The 15,571-nt window shown below is 38.6% G+C and overlaps 1 pseudogene; it reads left to right on the top strand.

Annotated features, from left to right (window-relative positions):
- Nucleotides 1-496: 496 nt before the first annotated feature.
- On the top strand, nt 497-3,338 carry LOC115896342 (annotated as a pseudogene).
- Nucleotides 3,339-15,571: the final 12,233 nt, after the last annotated feature.

The following is a 15,571-nucleotide window of genomic DNA, read 5'->3' as shown; positions in this document are numbered from 1 at the left end:
TTCCCATTGTAAATTCAATAAATTTCCTGAGAATCAGTGTGATAGGGTAATAATCTTACAGAAATCTTAAAAACAATTTGTCCTCAAGCACTCATGTTGTTGATATTTGACAAACCATATAGTGAAAAAAATTTAATTGAAATGGAACTGTAGACTGCAACTCATTCATACAGAAGAAGCACTTACCCTGTCCTTGGGGATTAAATAATGAAGCTAAAAGCTTTCTAATCACAAAGGGAAAAAAATCTGTTATCTACGTCATTAGTTTTCACCTCAGCCTTGCAAAAGGAGAAAATGCAAGTTAATTCATTTGCAATAACAATTCTGAAATTGTAAGTAGAAAACTTAGAGAGTCTGATACTTTATAATGTAGAAGTGTGACATAAATATAAACTATAAATAAGTTGCGTTATATATGCAACAGAGGACCAAACTCCTTGTCCAGTGTAATGCAAACAAGGAACAAGGTATCTCACTCTAAGATGCCTCAGAGGCCATGAGAGTCAGGGTTCCTGCCTGGACTCCACATAAATCATCCAAGGCAGCTGCACAAAGGGAGCCCAAGCCCAAAATCTGTGCTTCAAAGTATGGAAGAGAAGAGAATAAAGCCTATATGGAACCATGCTTTATAGTCTTGTTTAAACCTTGCTTACATCTTTATACTATTGTTTAATATAGCGAGATTTGAGTTATAGTTAGATGAAATGCCTTAGCTTCCCCATCTGAAAGTGGAAACAATAAGATAAATGCAACCATAATAAAGGGCTATTCACACACACACAAAAAAATCAGATGGCTATTTCCTTGCTGTAAAAGGCTGCATTATACAACAAAATAGAGGCAAATACAAGAACAACAGATAACAAAACTGTACATCATGGAATCTTCAGATTTTACCTTTTTAAATCTGTCCTACTGACCTGAGAAGATGACCCTAAAAAACAGCTGACATTGGTGCCTGGAGCTTCATGAAATAGGAAGAGAAGTAGGAAATTTAGATAGCTGAGGGCCATACTTTTCTGGCTAAATCCCAGATACCAAAACTCAACTCCATTCTGCTGGGGTCAGCTGGATCCAGGGGGCTTATAATTGCGTAGGTCACAGCGTGAAGTTCCTTACTGGGTGGAACTGCCCAACTGAAGCACTGGATAGCACTCCAGTGTCCCAGAGGGAGCTAGAAATATATTCTTCTTAAGAAAAAAGACTGCAGTGATAGCTAAGGCAGAGCATGTGTTTATTGCCTCATTTAATCCTCTCAGCAACCCGGTGAGGTTAAGTAATATTGTCTTTATCTTATGGGTGAGATAAAGCACAGGAAGTGTAGGAAACAAGAAACTGCCTGAGCTGGGAATCAGACCCTGGGAGTCTAGAATCAGGTTGATATTCTTTTGACTCCATGGAAAAAGTAGCAGAATCTTTTTTAGGGGGTGGGGTGCAGGGATAATGTGTATTTTTTAAGTAGGAAATTTTTAAAGACTATTTACATATAAAATTCACCTATTTGATTATACAGTCTGATGAATTTTTGTCACTGTATACAATCATGTAGCCAATCAGGATATAGGACAGTTCACTCCTGAAAAGTTGTCTTCGGACCCAAACCCCCATCCTCTACTCCAGGCAAACACTGATCCGATTCTGTCATAATAGTATTGCCTTATCTGGAATTCTACACAAGTGTACTCACAAATATGTAGTTGTGTTTGATTTCTTTCACTTAGCATGTTTGAGACGCATTCATGTTGTTACATGTATTAATATTTTGCACCTCTTTATGGCTCTGTAGGGTTTCATAGTATCAATATGTCACAGTGTCTCTATTCACCATTTGATGGTATCTAGATTCCTTCCAGTTTGGAATATTGTGAATGATGCTTTTATGAATATGCTCTTGTCTTTATATGGATATGTTTTCTTTCTCTTGAAAAATTACCCCAGGGTGGACTTGCTGAGTTGTATGCTGAGTGTATGTCTAACTTTATAAATATACTGCTATCCTGTTTTCCAAAGTGGTTTACCGTTATACATTCATACCAGCAGGGGATGAGAGTTCTAGTCGCTTTACATCCCTGCCAACATTTCGTGTTGTCCGTCTTTTTAACCTTAGTCATTCTAGTAGGTATATAAAACCATCTCATTATGGTTTTAATTTCTACTCATTAGTGATAATTTTACTAGTGATATGTTTACTAATTTTGACTAGAGATATAGAATACTTTCATATATGTATTGGCCATTTGTGTATTTTCTTTAGTGAGGAACCTATTCAAGTCTTTTGTTCATTTTTAAACAATGAGTTGTCTTCTTACAACTGAGTTTTCTAATTGAGTGTGTACGGTGTGGACATATGACTCTGTCCTGTACATTTGTCTGCTTTTGTTCACCCCACATGACATTTACATGCATTTTTTTTAAGTATTTCCAGGTTTTATAGTTGTTTTCTGTAGCATATTTTGTCTAGTAATATCTTTGTCTATCACACCTGGAAGCAAAAGCCATTTGTGTTTTAATACAACAAAAGGGAGAATAAATATAAGTCACACTGAGGCACATCCTCAAACTGTTGAAAGCCAAAGATGAAGAGCAAACCTTGAAAGCAGCAAGAGAAAAATGAGAACTACATGTGGAGGAGCAATGATCAGCTCAATGGCTGACTTCTTGCAGGAAACTAGAGAGGCCAGGAGGGAGTAGAAAAACACCTTTAAATAATATAATAAATTTAAAAATCATATGGTGAACCTATAATTCTATGTCCAGTGGATTTTAAAACACATGCTATCCATACAGTTGGAGTAAGGTCAATATGTCAACACAGACAATGTGAAGGTTTTCCAAGTTTCTGATGAGGTGAATCAAGGTGGACAACTGGAATCTATGGTCCCTGAATCTGCAGGAATTAAGAAGCAGCAGATAGTGACACTGCCTGGCATGGCTTATACCCTCCAATCCCTTGTGGTGTTGGCTCTGCTAGAGCCAGGCCTGCTGGTCACTGTGTTTTGAAAGCACCTCCGGCCGCCAAGACCAAGACGGCTGTGAGACTCAGCGCCTTCCTTAAGAATGCCTGGGACAAGGAGCCAGTGCTGGTCGTGTCCTTCGTCACTGGGGGCCTTGCTATAATTATGGCCCCATTCAGCCCCTACTTTAAGTACTCCGTCATGATCAACGAGGCCACGCCCTACAACTACCCAGTGCCCGTCTGCGATGATGGGAACATGCCGGACGTGCCCAGCCACCCCCAGGACCCTCAGGGCCCCAGCCTGGAGTGGCTGAAGAAACTGTGAGCACCTTCACTGACAGAGGCGGCCCCTCCCACAGCTCCCAATAAAAATGTGAAAACCGAAAAAAAAAAAAAAAAGAAAGAAAGAAAGCACCTCCAACAGCAGCTGCCAGTCCTACTGCCTCTCTGTGCTCAGACATGGGAAGACCTGTGTCTCCTGGTGAACATATGACTTCTTTGGGGACTTGAAAATGATTGGCCTTGCTGTGCTGCTGACAGTTTTTTACCCAGTAGATTACGTTTCGGAGATCATGAGGCAAATTAGTTTCAGAGGTCATGAAGCAAACACCACGATTTTGATTTCAACTTTAAAAATGTCTTAAGCGTCATCTTTTAGTCTCCTAAATCATTTTCACTGAACAGTTCAATAGGACCTGCAGTCTCTTCATGGCATAACAGGCTTTAGCCTAAGGCTCAAACTGAGATTCAGACACATCTGGTCTATTGCATGGAGACCCAGAAGAAATGGATGGCATGCTCATATGGGATGCTTTGAGAAGAGTTTAGTAAGAGTTTACAATTTACAAATGTATGGGCTGAGTATAGAAAACTCTCAAGGTTGGTGTGGTTCCCCAGAGACTATAAGAGCAGAAGCTATTACCACCTTTTGGCACGAAGGAAAATGGGGAGGGAGCAGTTTGTGGAACCTGGAGATCAAGACTAGAGCTGTGGGAGCTGGCATTCAGCATCTCTGTTAGAGGTTGGTCAGAGTTCTTGGAAAAACATCTCACTGAAAGGAAAGCAAAAGGAAACTCAAAAGGGTTGTTGATCTTGACATAAGCACATGACTGATTCCCTTAGGAGTCTCCCAGAAATAACTAGAGGAGTGAGAAGGAAGAGGGATCATGCCTGTGTGTGAAGGTAAAGCCACAGCCTGTGAAATGTGAGTTATTGTTAATATGACCTATGCTGAGACTGGGCAACCTAGGGAGCTGGGGTCCCATTCTCCTGAAATCCTCGAGCCATGAGCAGTGGAGGCTTACATAAGAGCATCTGCCAGAACCTCAGCCAGCCCAGAGTGGTTCATGTTTTTGTACTTTGAGTTTTAATTCCACAAGTAAAATATTTCTCTTTAAGAAATCAGAAAGAATCGTGTCTCATTTTATTTTTGAGTAGTAACTTTCCAAACAACCAGATACCTAGCAGCTCCTTTTCCTTCCTCCTCCAGGCTTCCACTATCACCTTTCCCTTAGCTTCCATCTTTCCTTGTGACATGAGGAATTGCTAAGGATTTAGCTCACTACAAATCCAGCACTTCAACTTTCCTTGGGGGACAATTTGGCAGACTGAGCCCTTTTTGACTCATTTTTAGCCACTGATTTCTGATGCATCCTTTCTTCTTGTCATAACTGGGGAAATGTCAGGACCTTTGTTTTGAAATACTAAATGGCACTATTTTTCAAGGTTGTTAATACCTTCAAGGTGGAATTGGGAACACTGAGTGCTTGCCTTAATTGTACCCACACCCCCAAGTTGGCATATAACCTGGAGGCTCTTTCTTGGAAAGAACACTTTTTGTGGAAATGATGCCAAGGAAGAATAAAAGTAGTTTATCAGAGGGAAGTGTTTCATGCTAACGAAGAATTAGAATCACAGCAGCATCAACCCAGGCTGACACAGAGTAGGTGCTGGCTGAGTGTTACCTGAACAAGTCTATCCTGCCAGAAAGTTGGGCTCTTATTACCACTGACATGAATTGTCCAGTGCTGGACCAGGGCACCCAGGAGTCAAGACCATAGACATAGGCTATTCTATTTGATGACATCTGGAACAATCTATGCATTCACAAGGTGTTTGGTGGACTTTAGAAGTTTCTTTGTTGTCATTCTTCCACCTATGCCATGACCTCCTCCTTTTTTTCTATCTCTGTGTCACTCCAGTTCACTTCTCTTCCCAATTCTGGCTTGTTTAGCCTTCATTCCTCAAACATGGCCAAAAATCCCATAGACTTTAAGAGCATGAAGTGCATTAGCAACTTTGTATTCCAATGCCCTCATTTTACAGATGAAGAAATTGAAGATTAATCATGTTACATGATTGGCTCAAGGTTATATAACTGGAATATTTATAATTATATGAGTGTAACTATAATTATTATATAAATAAGTGAAAATTAATTATTTACCATGTGCTAGACACTGCTAAAGTAATTTACAAATATCACTTAATCCTTTCCATGACTGAAAAGGTAGGTATATGTGATGGTTGTTTTGATGTGTCAACTTGGCCAGCCCAGTCTCCAATTATTCAATCAAGTTGCTATTCTGGGAGGACTGGCATCAGGAAGATGGCAGAATAGGACTCTCTCACGCTTATCCCCCACAATTTGAACAACTACCCATGCACAAACATACCTTCACAAGAACTAAGGAATCAGGAGAGATTACAGCATCTGGAGGTAACACAGAAATAAGAGAAGATGCATTGAAGAGTGCAGGAAGAATAGTTTTACACTACTCTCACCACCAACCCCAGGCAGCACAACATGTAGACAGAAACCTCCTGTGTATAGGAAGAAGAATGAGGTGAGTACTGAACTTTGCCATTGACTCCAACACCAGGCCCACCCCAATAAAAACCAACAGTGGCAGGTCACCATAGCCCCAGGTTTCAGACTGGTACCCATGGACTGAGCTTCCAGGTTCACCCCAGTTGCCATGGGGGATCCCATAGTTTCAGGCCTGCCCTGTGAATTTCATCTCCAGGCCTTTCCCACCTTCAGGCTGACCCCGGCAGCCACAGGTTCCAAACCAACCTCAGCACTTGGTCAACCTCAGAATCCCTGAACTTCAAGCCTACCCTAGTTCCAGGCCAACCCTCACAAACTCAGGCTCCAGGCCATCCCCAAAGCCACAGGCTGACCCCCAAAGCCCAGACTCTTGGCCAGTATCCATGGACTGAGCCTCCAGGATTACCCTGGTGCCAGATCTGATCCTGCAGTACCAGGCCTGCCTGGTAGATGCAGTCTCTGGGCCTGTCCCACTGCCAGGCTTGATCCCAGTGACCCTAGGCCCCAGCACCAGTCCCAGCAGTTCCAGACTTTAGGCCTTCCACAGTGCCAAGCCAGCCCCCCCATGGACTCAGACTGTAGGGCCACCTCAGGGCCAAGCTGGCCCCAGTGACCAGAGACTTTGGACTGCCACCAGAACCAGGCTGGCCCACCTCAACACCAAGACAGCCCCTGAAGTCCTAGTCACCAGACCACCACCTGCAGACCCAGCCTCCAGGTTGGCTTCCTATGGATACAGGTTCCAGGCTTACCTAGAACCAGGCCAGCCCCTACAGCCCCAGGCTCCAGCCCAGCTCATTTCCAGACTATCCTTGAGCCAAGTTAGCCACTAGAGCCCCCATACCAAGTCTGTGCTCCTGGCCTTAGGCATCAGGCTGGCACCCATGGACACAGACTCTAGGCCTGCCCAGTGCAAGGCCGGTCCCTGGAACTTCAAACTCTAGCAGCCCAGGGTCCAGGTCTCCTTCAGCAGACTGAGTTTAGGTCCACCCCAGTAGAGCATAGTCCCAGGCCACCCACCACAGACTAAGGCTCCAGGCCCATTCCTACAGAGCCAGCACCCATACCCACCCCCTTAGACTCAGGCCTGCCCCAGTGCCAGGACAACCCCCATGGGTTCAGACTCCAGTCCCAACCCAGTGAGCCCAGGTGTGAGGTCCGTCCCAGTACCTGGCTGGCTCCTACAGACTTAGGTTCAAGGCTCACCCCAGCACCAGGTCAGATATTATATACCCAGGATCCAGGTCAGTCCCCACAGACATAGGATACAGGTGCATACTTGTTGACCCAGCTTCAAGACCTACTTCTATGGACCCAGTTAGCAGATATACCCCCATGGTTCTAGGCTTCAGGCCCACCCACCTGCTGACCCAAGACCAGGACAGCTGACCTAAGGACTCCAACAACAAACCAGTCTATGAACCATTCCACATAGCCGACCTAGAATCTCTGAATTGGCTGAGTGGTAAAGAGCTTTCTTAAAGCCATTCTGTAAAGACTGCAGTAGGTTCTTATTTCTTCAATTGTGTGGACATCAATTTAGGCAACAAGAAACATGAAAAACCAAGAAAATATACCACCACCAAAAGAACACAACAATCTCCTAATGGCTGACCCAAAAGAACTGGAAATTTATAAGTTGCCTGGCAGATAATTCAAAATAATTTTAAGAAAATTAGCACACCTGAAAATATACAATTCAATGAAATAAAATAGACCAAAATTACTCATTTAACAGTAAGATTATATTTTACAAAAACACTCTAGAACTGAAAAATATAGTGAATGAAATTTAAAATGCAATAGAGAGCATCAACCGCAGAGTTGATCAATGTAAGAAAGAATCTGAACTCAAAGACAGACTATTTGAAAACATACAGCCAGAGAAGAAAGAAAATGAAAAGGAATGATGGAAGTTTATGGAATGTATGAACACCATCAAAAAAGCTAATATTCAAATTGTAGGTGTTCAAAAAGGAGAAGAAAGAGGAAAGAGGTTGAAAGATTAAAAAAAAAAAAAAAAAAAAAAAAAAAAAAAGCAGAAAATGTAAATATCCAGGTACAGGGAGACCAAAGATCTCTGAGAAGATTCAATCCAAACAAGATAACACTAAGACATATTATAAAACACAAACAAAAATGCAACAAAGTGGTCCTTCAGAGATGAAAGAGAGATAAGGATTTTCCCAGATGAACAAGGTGAAGGAATTTATCATCACATGTCTTACAAGACACGCTGAAAGGAACTCAAGCGGAAAGAACACTAGCAACATGAAAACGTGTTCAAGTATTAAACTGACTGGTAAAAGTACATAGTCAAATTTGTGGTACTCTAATACTGTGATGATAATATGTAAATCAATAATATCTTTATTATGAAGATGAAAAGAAAACTATTAAAAATAATAGATATAATAATTTGGTAAGGGATACACACTATAAGATGTAAATTGTGACAGCAAAATGTGGAGGGAGAGGAAATAAAAGTGCAGAGTTATTTATGCAATCAAAGTTAAGTTGTTATCAGCTTAAAATAGCCTGTTATAAGATGTTTTTGTAAGCCTTATTGTAACTAGAAAGCAACAATCCATAGTGGATACAAAAAAGGTAAAAAGTAAAGAATCAAAGCATACTGCTTGAGAAAAACTACCTGAACACAAAAGAAGACAGCAAGAGAGGTAGTAAAAAAAGAATCTATAAAACAACCAGGAAACAATAAAATGTCAGTAGTAAGTTCTTACCTATCAATTACCTTGAGTGTAAATGGATTACATTCTCTAACTGAAAGAGTGGATGAATGGATTTAAAAACAAGACCCAACTATATGCTGCCTACAGGTATATGTGTGTCGCATTTAGTGTATATATACATGTATGTCACCCTTAAGGATATACATATGCTAAAAGTCAAGGGATGGAAAAAGATATTCCATGCAAATAGAAACCAAGAGATCAAGGGTAGACATAGTTACATCAGATTAAATAGATTAAGTAAAAAGCTATGAAGCAATACAAAGAAGGTCTTTCTATGGTGATTAGGAGCCAATTCAGAGGATATAACAATTTTAAATATATATGCATCTAACATTAGGGTACATATATATAAAACAAATATTAATAGATATTAAGGGAAACAGACTATAATCCAACTGTAGGGGACTTTAGTACTCCACTTTCAGCAATGGACTGGTCATCCAAACGAAATCAATAAAAAAAATCAAACTTTACAAAAAATGGAACTAACAGACATGTACACTCCATCCAACACATTCTTCTCAGGCGCAAATGATACATTCTCCAGGATAGATCATGTTAGGCCACAAAACAAGTCTTAAAGAAGATTGAAATATCAAGTATTTTTCCAATCACAATGGTATAAAACTAGAAATCAATATCATGAAAAATTTTGGAAAACTCACAAATACATGGAAATTAAACTCCAACCAACACATTCCATCCAACACATTCTTCTCAGGTGCAAATGATACATTCTCCAGGATAGATCATGTTAGGCCACAAAACAAGTCTTAAAGAAGATTGAAATATCAAGTATTTTTCCAATCACAATGGTATAAAACTAGAAATCACTCCATCCAACACATTCTTCTCAGGTGCAAATGATACATTCTCCAGGATAGATCATGTTAGGCCACAAAACAAGTCTTAAAGAAGATTGAAATATCAAGTATTTTTCCAATCACAATGGTATAAAACTAGAAATCAATATCATGAAAAATTTTGGAAAACTCACAAATACATGGAAATTAAACTCCAACCAAACAATGGGCCAATGAAGAAATTAAAACAAAAATTAAACTATCTTGAGACAAACAAGAATGGGAACACAATATACCAAAACTTATAGGATGCAGCAATAGAAATTCCAAGAGGAAAGTTTATAGCAATAAACATCTACATCAAAAAAGATTTTATTTAAACAATCTAAAGTTGCACCTCAAGAAATTAGACAAAGAACAAGCTAAGCCCAAAGTTAATATAAAGAAATGAAGATCAGAGAAGAAATAGAGCCCAGAGAAACAATAGAAAAGACCAATGAAACTAAGTTGGTTTTATGAAAACAAAATTAACAAACTAGAAATGAAAGGAGAAATTACAATACTACAGAAATAGAAATAAGGGAATACTAACACACATCGATAAATTAAATAATCTAATTTACACTCCAACCAACAGTGTAAAAGCATTCATATTTCTGCACATCCTCTCCAGCATCTGTTGTTTCCTGACATTTTAATGATCGCCATTCTAACTGGTGTGAGATGGTATCTTATTGTGGTTTTGATTTGCATTTCTCTAATGACCAGTGATGAGCTTTTTTTCATATGATTTTGGCCACATAAATATCTTCTTTTGAGAAGTGTCTATCTTTCACCCACTTTTTGATGGGGTTATTTGTTTTTTTTCTTGTAAATTTGTTTAAGTTCCTTTAGATTCTGGATATCAGCCCTTTGTCAGATGGACAGATTGCAAGTTTTCTTCCATTCTGTAGGTTGCCTGTTCACTCTGATGATAGCTTCTTTTGCTGTAAAGAAGATATTTAATTAGATCCCATTTGCCAATTTTGGCTTCTGTTGCCATTGCTTTTGGTGTTTTAGTCATGAAGTCTTTGCCCATGCCTATGCCCTGAATGGTATTGCCTATGTTTTCTTCTAAGGTTTTTATGCTTTTAGGTCTTACAGTTAAGTCTTTAATCCATCTTGAGTTAATTTTTGTATAAGGTGTAAGGAAAGGGCCCAGTTTCAGTTTTCTGCATATGGATAGCCAGTTTTCCCAACACCATTTATTAAATAGGGAATCCTTTCCCCACTGCTTGTTTTTGTCAGGTTTGTCAAAGATCAGCTGGTTGTAGATGTGTGGCATTATTTCTGAGGCCTCTGTTCTGCTTCATTGATCTATATATCTGTTTTGGTACCAGTACCATGCTGTTTTGGTTACTGTAGCTTTGTAGTATAGTTTGAAGTCAGGTAGCATGATGCCTCCAGCTTTGTTCTTTTTGCTTAGGATTGTCTTGGCTATATGGGCTCTTTTTTGGTTCCATGTGAAATTTAAAGTAGTTTTTTTTCTAGTTCTGTGAAGCAAGTCAGTGGTAGCTTGATTGGGATTGAATCTATAAATTACCTTGGGCAGTATGGCCATTTTCACAATATTGATTCTTCTTATCCATGAGCGTGGAATGTTTTTCCATCCGTTTGTGTCCTTCTTATTTCCTTGAGTAGTGGTTTGCAGTTCTCCTTGAAGAGGTCCTTCACACCCCTTGTAAGTTGTATTCCTAGGTATTTTATTCTCTTTGTAGCAGTTGTGAATGGAGTTCACTCATGACTTGGCTGTTTGTCTGTTATTGGTGTGTAGGAATGCTTGATTTTTGCACATTGATTTTGTATACTGAGACTTTGCCGAAGTTGCTTGTCAGCTTAAGATTTTAGACTGAGATGATGGAGTTTTCTAAATATACAATCATGTCATCTTCAAACAAAGACAAATCGACTTCCTCTTTCCCTATTTGAATACCCTTTATTTCTTTCTCCTGCCTGATTGCCCTTCCAACACTATGTTGAATAGGAGTGGTGAGAGACAGCATCCTTGTCTTGAGCCTGTTTTCAAAGGGAAAGCTTCCAGTTTTTGCCCATTCAGTATGATATTGGCTTTGGGTTTGTCACAAATAGTTGTTATTTTGAGATATGTTCTATCAATACCTAGTTTATTGAGAGTTTTTAGCATGAAGGAAGACAGTGTGGTGATTCCTCAAGGATCTAGATCCAGAAATACCATGTGACCCAGCAATCCCATTACTGGGTATATACACAAAGGATTATAAATCATTCTACTATAAAGACACATGCACATATATGTTTATTGCAGCACTGTTCACAATAGCAAAGACTTGGAACCAACCCAAATGCCCATCAATGATAGACTGCATAAAGAAAATGTGGCACATATACACCATGGAATACTGTGCAGCCATAAAAAAGAATGAGTTCATGTCCTTTGCAGAGACATAGATGAAGCTGGAAATCATTCTCAGCAAACTAACACAGGAACAGAAAACCAAACACCGCATGTTCTCACTCGTAAGTGTGACTTGAACAATGAGAACACATGGACACAGGGAGAGAAACATCACACACTGGGGCCTATCAGGGTGTAGGGGGGTAGGGGAGGATAACATTAGGAGAAATACCTAATGTAGATGATGGGTTGATGGATGCAGCAAACCACCATGGCCTGTGTATACCTATGTAACAAACCTGCACGGTCTGCACATGTATCCCAGAACTTAAAGTATAATAAAAAAATTAATTAAATAATCTAGAAGAAACATATAAATTCCTAGACACATAAAGCCTTACAGGACTGAATCATAAAGAAATGGAACATGTGAACAGATCAATAATAAGGAGACTGAATCAGTAATGAAAAGTCTCCCATCAAAGAAAAGCTCAGAATCTGATGGCTTCACTTTTCATTTCCAAACATTTGAAGAACTAAAACAAATCCTCCTCAAACTCTTCCAAAGAATCCAAAGAATCAAAGGAGAGGAAATACTTCTGTATTTTATGAGGGCAGCATTATGTGGGTACCATAACCAGACAAGAACATTACAAAAAAAACTTTAAAAACAAGTTAGACTGTATCTGTTTATAGATGACATCATCTTACATATAGAAAACCCTAACTCCACCAAAAAACTTTTAGAACAAATTTAGTAGTTTCAGGATACAAAATCAACATACAAAAATCAGTAGCTTTTTTATACAATAACAACTATTCAAAAATTAAATCAAGAACCTAATCCAATTTATAACAGATACAAAAAAAAAAAAAAAAACACTTAGGAATAAATTTAAGAAAGTAAAAGACCTATACATTGAAAACTATAAAATGTTGATGAAAGAAATTGAAAAAGAAATAGATGTGTGTTCATGGATTGGAAGATTATTAAAATGTCCATACTACCTAAAGTGAAATACAGGTTCAACACTATCTCTATCAGAATTCCAAAGACATTTCTCACAGAAATAGAAAAAAAATACCCTAAAATTTGTGTGGAACCACAAAAGATCCTTAGTAGCCAAGGCAATCTTGAGCAAAAAGAACAAAGCTGTAGCCATCATACTCTCTAACTTCAAAATATTCTGTAGACATACAGCAATCAAAACAGCATGATACTGGCATAAAAATAGGTACATACACCAACAGAACAGAATAGAGAACGCAGAAATAAACCCACACATTTATAGTCAATTTTTTAAAACAAAGTTGCCAAGAACACATAATGGGGAAAGGACAGTCTCTTCAATAAATAGTGTTGGGAAAACTAGATGTCCATGTGCAGAATAAAATTAGACCTCATCTCATAGCATATAAAAAAATCTGCAAATGAACTAAAGACTTAAGCATAAGGCCTAGAAACTATAGAAAACTATGAGAAAACAGAGGAAAAGCTCTATGAGATTGGGCTGGGCATTGAGTCTTTTGGATACAACCACCAAATCATAGGCAATTAAAGCAAAAGTAGACAAATGGGATTATGACAAACTAAAAAGCTCCTGTACAGCAAAGAAAATAAAAGTGAAGAGACAACCTAAAGAATGGAAGAAAATATTCACAAACTATACATCTGATAAGGAGTAAATATCAAAAAAATACAAGGAACTAATAAAAAAATACCCTCAATTGTAAGAGAATAACCCTATTAAAAATGTACAAAGAACCTAAATAGAAATTTCTCAAAGACAGACATACAAGTGACCAGTTATGTGAGAAATCACTCAGCATCACTAATCATCAGAAAATGCATTTTAAAACCACAAAGATTACCTCACACCTGTTAGAGTCACTATTATCAAGAAAACAAAAGTACTGGTGAAACTGTGAAGAAAAGGGAACCCATGTACACTGTTGGTGGGAATGTAAATTAGCACAGCCATCATGGAAAACAGTATGGAGGTTTCTCCAAAAATTAAAACTAGAACTACCCCATGAAGTAGCAATCCCACTGCTGGGTATATATCTAAAGGGAATAAAATCTGTATGTCAAAGAAATATCTGCACTCCCATTTACTGCAGCACGATTCACAATAGCCAAGATATAGAATCAGCCTAAATGCTCATCAATGGATGACAGGATAAAGAAAATGTGGTATATATACAAGATAGAATACCATTCTGCCTTTAAAAAGAAAAAAAATCCTTTAATTTGCAACAATATGAATGAAACTAGAAGACAAACTAAAATAAGCCAGGCACAGAAAGGCAAATATCACATGATGTCACATGCGGTATTCTAAATCTCACATGTGGATTCTAAAAACATTGAACTCATCTATGTAGAAGAATAAAGTGGTGGTCACCAGAGGCTGGGGACTGGGAGAGAGTTAGGGAGGTGTTGGTCAAAGGATACAAATTTCAGTTTGGAAAGAAAAGTAAGTTAAAGAGATCTATGGTACAGCATGGTGACTATAGTTAATAGCAATGCATTCTTTAAAAATCGATGAGAGTAGATTTTAAGTGTTCTCACCACAAAAACAATAAATAATATGAGGTAATACATATGTCAGTTGGCTCAGCTGAGCCATACCACAATGTGTACATATTTCAGAACATGTTGTTCCTATTTTTATTTGTAAATTTTAAAAGGAAAAAAAAGTCATCTGTTGCCTTGAAAGTATTTTTTAAAGATGTAATTAAAGTTCATAGTTAGTTGAACTTGAGTAATGGAAATATCCTAGATTATCTGGATAGACCTTAAGGGCAGGGCTCAGGCTTCAGAGAGAGACATGGGGGTTAAGGGCAGAATTCCAACCATGGACAGGACAGCAACTATGGATTTTGCACTTTTTTGGCCAGCCACATGGCATAAGCCAGTTCCGATTAATACATGTTTTAAAAACTATATTTGCTACTGGTTCTGCTTTCCTAGCAGGACCCAATGGATACAGTACTATTGTTATTATGCCCATTCTACAGATGGGAAAACTGAGGATGTGGAGAAATTAGTTAATATGTCCAAGATCACATAGTTAAATTGTAGTCAGGATTCAAAGTTAAGCAGCCTGATTCCAAATCTAGGGTCTTATCCACCACTGCCTCTCCAGGCTACAAAGTGACGTAAACCATTGTCTTGCTCCTAGCTTAGCTATTTTTTTCATTAAAAAGTGCTTAATTAGTTATACATTAGCAACAGCAAGCCTGGAAGGCATGACGAACTGAGCTTAGCAGCTGAGGTGAGATGAGTAGAATAGCTCTAGGAGGGGAGAGAGAAACCATTATCCCCTCTGCTTTCTACTTGGAGCTGACCTAAGTTTGGCACTGGGGGATGCCTCCATTTTAAATCAAATTCATCGTTTTGATTGCAGGGTACTGGGCTTGCAATTTATAAAGACTGTGCTGAAAATTAGAATAACTGCAAGATTTGTCACGTAAGTGTGACCAGGAAATTTATGGGACACTCAGCTTCTTCTCCAGGGAAGAACTCTACCAAATACATACAAAATGGAACATGGAAACAAAAATAGACTATTACAAAAAAAAAAAAAAAAAAAAAAAAAAGATGCAATGACACAATTGTATGAGACAAGCCTGTTGTATATAAAATTTAGCACCCCCAATGCCCTAGAAGTTGGAAGCTTTGTTTGGAGAACATAGAACCGCTTTATCTTCTTCGAGGATTCTTTACAGTTTTAGGTGCTTGGAGCTGTAAGCTTAGAGATACCTGTTTCTTTGAAGTTACTCGTGGAGCGAGTGACTATTGACTGTCAATAT

This window comes from Rhinopithecus roxellana, chromosome 3 (genome assembly GCF_007565055.1).
Source record: "Rhinopithecus roxellana isolate Shanxi Qingling chromosome 3, ASM756505v1, whole genome shotgun sequence".
Taxonomy (NCBI): Eukaryota; Metazoa; Chordata; class Mammalia; order Primates; family Cercopithecidae; genus Rhinopithecus; species Rhinopithecus roxellana.
This window is presented reverse-complemented; position numbering and strand designations above follow the sequence as displayed.